The following is a 5,995-nucleotide window of genomic DNA, read 5'->3' as shown; positions in this document are numbered from 1 at the left end:
GCAGAGTTACTCTGTCCAGTCTCACCATCAACAGTGAAGAGACACTCCGGGATGCTGGCCTTCAAGGCAGAGTTCCTCTGTCCAGTGTCTTTTGCCCATCTTAATCTTTTCTTTTTATTGGCCAGTCTGAGATGTGACTTTTTCTTTGCAACTCTGCCTAGAAGGCCAGCATCTTCACTGTTGACGTTGAGACTGGTGCTTTGCGGGTACTATTTAATGAAGCTGCCAGTTGAGGACTTGTGAGGCGTCTGATTCTCAAACTAGACACTTCAATGTACTTGTCCTCCTGCTCAGTTGTGTACCGGGGCCTCTCACTCCTCTTTCTATTCTGGTTAGAGCTGGTTTGCGTTGTTCTGTGACGGGAGGAGTACACAGTGTTGTACGAGATCTTCAGTTTCTTGGCAATTTCTCGCATGGAATAACCTTAATTTCTGGCAGAACAGTGCAGTGGGCTGTCTAGTTTCAGAAGAAAGTCTTTGTTTCTGGCCATTTCACCACCTGAGCCTGTAATCAGTGTCCCACAAATTTTGGATGTTGGATGTCTAAGGATGCAAACTTTCTAAAGAAGGCCAGTTTTATTCCTTCTTTAAACAGAACATTTTTCAGCTGAGCTAACATAATTGCAAAATAGTTTTCTAATGATCAATTAACCTTTTAAAATGATAAACTTGGATTAGCTAACACAATGTGCCATTGGAACACAGGAGTGATGGTTTCTGACAATGGGCAGTCTAAACGCCTATGTAGATATTCCTTTTTTTAAATCAGCAGTTTCCAGCTACAATAGTCAATTACTACCGTTTAAAGGTTGATAGACACTACAATGTCTACACTGTATTTCTGATCAATTTGATGTTATTTTAATGGACACATTTTTTTGCTTTTCTTTCATAAACAAGGACATTTCTAAGTGACCCCAAACTTTTGAACGGTAGTGTACATCTTGTAATTGAACATAACTGTCCAGGTGGCTCAATCAACATGGAACCGTATGCCGATAATACAGGACTTGTTTGTTTTTGCTATATCTCTCTCTGGCTGGTTATATCTCTCTCTCTCTCTGGTTATATCTCTCTCTCTGGCTGGTTATATCACTCTCTCTGGCTGGTTATATCCTCTCTCTGGCTGGTTATATCTCTCTGTCTGGCTGGTTATATCACTCTCTCTGGCTGGTTATATCTCTCTCTCTCTGGCTGGTTATATCTGGCTCTCTCTGGCTGGTTATATCTCTCTCTCTGGCTGGTTATATCTCTCTCTCTGGCTGGTTATATCTCTCTCTCTGGCTGGTTATATCTCTCTCTCTGGCTGGTTATATCTCTCTCTCTGGCTGGTTATATCTCTCTCTCTGGCTGGTTATATCACTCTCTCTGGCTGGTTATATCTCTCTCTCTCTGGCGATATCTCTCTCTCTGGCTGGTTATATCTCTCTCTCTGGCTGGTTATATCTGGCTGGTTATATCTCTCTCTCTGGCTGGTTATATCTCTCTCTCTCTGGCTCTCTCTCTGGCTGGTTATATCTCTCTGTCTGGCTGGTTATATCACTCTCTCTCTGGCTGGTTATATATCTCTCTCTCTGGCTGGTTATATCTCTCTCTCTGGCTGGTTATATCTCTCTCTCTGGCTGGTTGGCCTCTCTCTGGCTGGTTATATCTCTCTCTCTCTGGCTGGTTATATCTCTCTCTCTGGCTGGTTATATCACTCTCTCTGGCTGGTTATATCACTCTCTCTCTGGCTGGTTATATCTCTCTCTCTGGCTGGTTATATCTCTCTCTCTGGCTGGTTATATCACTCTCTCTGGCTGGTTATATCTCTCTCTGGCTGGTTATATCTCTCTCTCTGGCTGGTTATATCACTCTCTCTGGCTGGTTATATCACTCTCTCTGGCTGGTTATATCTGGCTCTCTCTGGCTGGTTATATATCTCTCTCTCTGGCTGGTTATATCTCTCTCTCTCTCTCTCTGGCTGGTTATATCTCTCTCTCTGGCTGGTTATATCACTCTCTCTGGCTGGTTATATCTCTCTCTCTGGCTGGTTATATCTGTCTCTCTCTGGCTGGTTATATCTTCTCTCTGGCTGGTTATATCTCTCTCTCTGGCTGGTTATATCTCTCTCTCTGGCTGGTTATATCTCTCTCTCTGGCTGGTTATATCTCTCTCTCTGGCTGGTTATATCTCTCTCTGGCTGGTTATATCTCTCTGGCTGGTTATATCTCTCTCTGGCTGGTTATATCACTCTCTCTGGCTGGTTATATCTCTCTCTGGCTGGTGGTTATATCTCTCTCTGGCTGGTTATATCTCTCTCTCTGGCTGGTTATATCTCTCTCTGGCTGGTTATATCTCTCTCTCTGGCTGGTTATATCTCTCTCTCTCTGGTTATATCTGGCTGGTTATATCTCTCTCTGGCTCTGGCTGGTTATATCTCTCTCTCTCTGGCTGGTTATATCTCTCTCTCTTTCTCTGGCTGGTTATATCTCTCTCTCTGGCTGGTTATATCTCTGGTTATCTCTCTCTCTGGCTGGTTAACTCTGGCTGGTTATATCTCTCTCTCTGGCTGGTTATATCTCTCTCTCTGGCTGGTTATATCTCTCTCTCTGGCTGGTTATATCTCTCTCTCTGGCTGGTTATATCACTCTCTCTCTGGCTGGTTATATCTCTCTCTCTGGCTGGTTATATCAATCTCTCTGGCTGGTTATATCTCTCTCTGGCTGGTTATATCTGGCTGGTTATATCTCTCTCTCTGGCTGGTTATATCACTCTCTCTGGCTGGTTATATCAGTCTCTCTCTGGCTGGTTATATCTCTCTCTCTGGCTGGTTATATCTCTCTCTCTGGCTGGTTATATCACTCTCTCTGGCTGGTTATATCTCTCTCTCTGGCTGGTTATATGGTTCTCTGGCTGGTTATATCACTCTCTCTGGCTGGTTATATCAGATCTCTCTGGCTGGTTATATCTCTCTCTCTGGCTGGTTATATCTCTCTCTCTGGCTGGTTATATCTCTCTCTCTCTGGCTGGTTATATCTCTCTCTCTGGCTGGTTATATCACTCTCTCTGGCTGGTTATATCTCTCTCTCTGGCTGGTTATATCTCTCTCTCTGGCTGGTTATATCTCTCTCTCTGGCTGGTTATATCTCTCTCTCTGGCTGGTTATATCTTCTCTCTGGCTGGTTATATCACTCTCTCTGGCTGGTTATATCTCTCTCTATCTCTCTCTGGCTGGTTATATCTCTCTCTGGCTGGTTATATCATCTCTCTCTGGCTGGTTATATCTCTCTCTCTGGCTGGTTATATCTCTCTCTGGCTGGTTATATGGTTATATCTGGCTGGTTATATCTTTGGCTGGTTATATCTCTCTCTGGCTGGTTATATCTCTCTCTCTGGCTGGTTATATCTCTCTCTCTGGCTGGTTATATCTCTCTCTCTGGCTGGTTATATCTCTCTCTCTGGCTGGTTATATCTCTCTCTCTGGCTGGTTATATCTCTCTCTCTGGCTGGTTATATCTCTCTCTCTGGTTATATCTGGCTGGTTATATCTCTCTCTCTGGCTGGTTATATCTCTCTCTCTGGCTGGTTATATCTCTCTCTCTCTGGCTGGTTATATCTCTCTCTCTGGCTGGTTATATCTCTCTCTCTGGCTGGTTATATCTCTCTCTCTGGCTGGTTATATCTCTCTCTCTCTCTCTGGCTGGTTATATCTCTCTCTCTGGCTGGTTATATCTCTCTCTCTGGCTGGTTATATCTCTCTCTCTGGCTGGTTATATCTCTCTCTCTGGCTGGTTATATCTCTCTCTCTGGCTGGTTATATCTCTCTCTCTGGCTGGTTATATCTCTCTCTGGCTGGTTATATCTCTCTCTGGCTGGTGGTTATATCTCTCTCTCTGGCTGGTTATATCACTCTCTCTGGCTGGTTATATCTCTCTCTCTGGCTGGTTATATCTCTCTCTCTGGCTGGTTATATCTCTCTCTCTGGCTGGTTATATCTCTCTCTCTGGCTGGTTATATCTCTCTCTCTGGCTGGTTATATCTCTCTCTGGTTATATCTCTCTCTCTGGCTGGTTATATCTCTCTCTGGCTGGTTATATCTCTCTCTCTGGCTGGTTATATCTCTCTCTCTGGCTGGTTATATCACTCTCTCTGGCTGGTTATATCTCTCTCTCTGGCTGGTTATATCTCTCTCTCTGGCTGGTTATATCTCTCTCTCTGGCTGGTTATATCTCTCTCTCTGGCTGGTTATATCTCTCTCTCTGGCTGGTTATATCTCTCTCTCTGGCTGGTTATATCTCTCTCTCTGGCTGGTTATATCACTCTCTCTGGCTGGTTATATCTTTTTCTCTCTGGCTGGTTATATCTCTCTCTCTGGCTGGTTATATCTCTCTCTCTGGCTGGTTATATCTCTCTCTCTGGCTGGTTATATCTCTCTCTCTGGCTGGTTATATCTCTCTCTGGCTGGTTATATCTCTCTCTCTGGCTGGTTATATCTCTCTCTCTCTCTCTCTGGCTGGTTATATCTCTCTCTCTGGCTGGTTATATCTCTCTCTCTGGCTGGTTATATCTCTCTCTCTCTCTGGCTGGTTATATCTCTCTCTCTGGCTGGTTATATCTCTCTCTCTCTCTCTGGCTGGTTATATCTCTCTCTCTGGCTGGTTATATCTCTCTCTCTGGCTGGTTATATCTCTCTCTCTGGTTATATCTGGTTATATCTCTCTCTCTGGCTGGTTATATCTCTCTCTCTCTCTGGCTGGTTATATCTCTCTCTCTGGCTGGTTATATCTCTCTCTCTGGCTGGTTATATCTCTCTCTCTCTCTGGCTGGTTATATCTCTCTCTCTGGCTGGTTATATCTCTCTCTCTGGCTGGTTATATCTCTCTCTCTGGCTGGTTATATCTCTCTCTCTGGCTGGTTATATCTCTCTCTGGCTGGTTATATCACTCTCTCTGGCTGGTTATATCTCTCTCTCTGGCTGGTTATATCTCTCTCTGGCTGGTTATATCACTCTCTCTGGCTGGTTATATCACTCTCTCTGGCTGGTTATATCACTCTCTCTGGCTGGTTATATCTCTCTCTCTGGCTGGTTATATCTCTCTCTCTGGCTGGTTATATCTCTCTCTCTGGCTGGTTATATCTCTCTCTCTGGCTGGTTATATCTCTCTCTCTGGCTGGTTATATCTCTCTCTGGCTGGTTATATCTCTCTCTCTGGCTGGTTATATCTCTCTCTCTGGCTGGTTATATCACTCTCTCTCTGGCTGGTTATATCACTCTCTCTGGCTGGCTGGTATATCTCTCTCTCTGGCTGGTTATATCTCTCTCTGGCTGGTTATATCTCTGGCTGGTTATATCTCTCTCTCTGGCTGGTTATATCTCTCTCTGGCTGGTTATATCACTCTCTCTGGCTGGTTATATCTCTCTCTGGCTGGTTATATCTCTCTCTGGCTGGTTATATCTCTCTCTCTCTGGCTGGTTATATCTCTCTCTCTGGCTGGTTATATCTCTCTCTCTGGCTGGTTATATCTCTCTCTCTGGCTGGTTATATCTCTCTCTGGCTGGTTATATCTCTCTCTCTGGCTGGTTATATCTCTCTCTCTCTGGCTGGTTATATCTCTCTCTCTGGCTGGTTATATCTCTCTCTCTGGCTGGTTATATCTCTCTCTCTGGCTGGTTATATCTCTCTCTCTGGCTGGTTATATCTCTCTCTGGCTGGTTATATCTCTCTCTCTCTCTCTCTCTGGCTGGTTATATCTCTCTCTCTGGCTGGTTATATCTCTCTCTCTGGCTGGTTATATCTCTCTCTCTGGCTGGTTATATCTCTCTCTCTCTGGCTGGTTATATCTCTCTCTCTCTGGCTGGTTATATCTCTCTCTCTGGCTGGTTATATCTCTCTCTCTGGCTGGTTATATCTCTCTCTGGTTGGTTATATCTCTCTCTCTGGCTGGTTATATCTCTCTCTCTGGCTGGTTATATCACTCTCTCTCTGGCTGGTTATATCTCTCTCTCTGGCTGG

This window comes from Oncorhynchus keta, unplaced genomic scaffold, assembly GCF_023373465.1.
Source record: "Oncorhynchus keta strain PuntledgeMale-10-30-2019 unplaced genomic scaffold, Oket_V2 Un_contig_18454_pilon_pilon, whole genome shotgun sequence".
Lineage (NCBI taxonomy): Eukaryota > Metazoa > Chordata > Actinopteri > Salmoniformes > Salmonidae > Oncorhynchus > Oncorhynchus keta.
The sequence above is the reverse complement of the archived record's forward strand: the minus strand, read 5'-3'. Positions refer to the sequence as shown.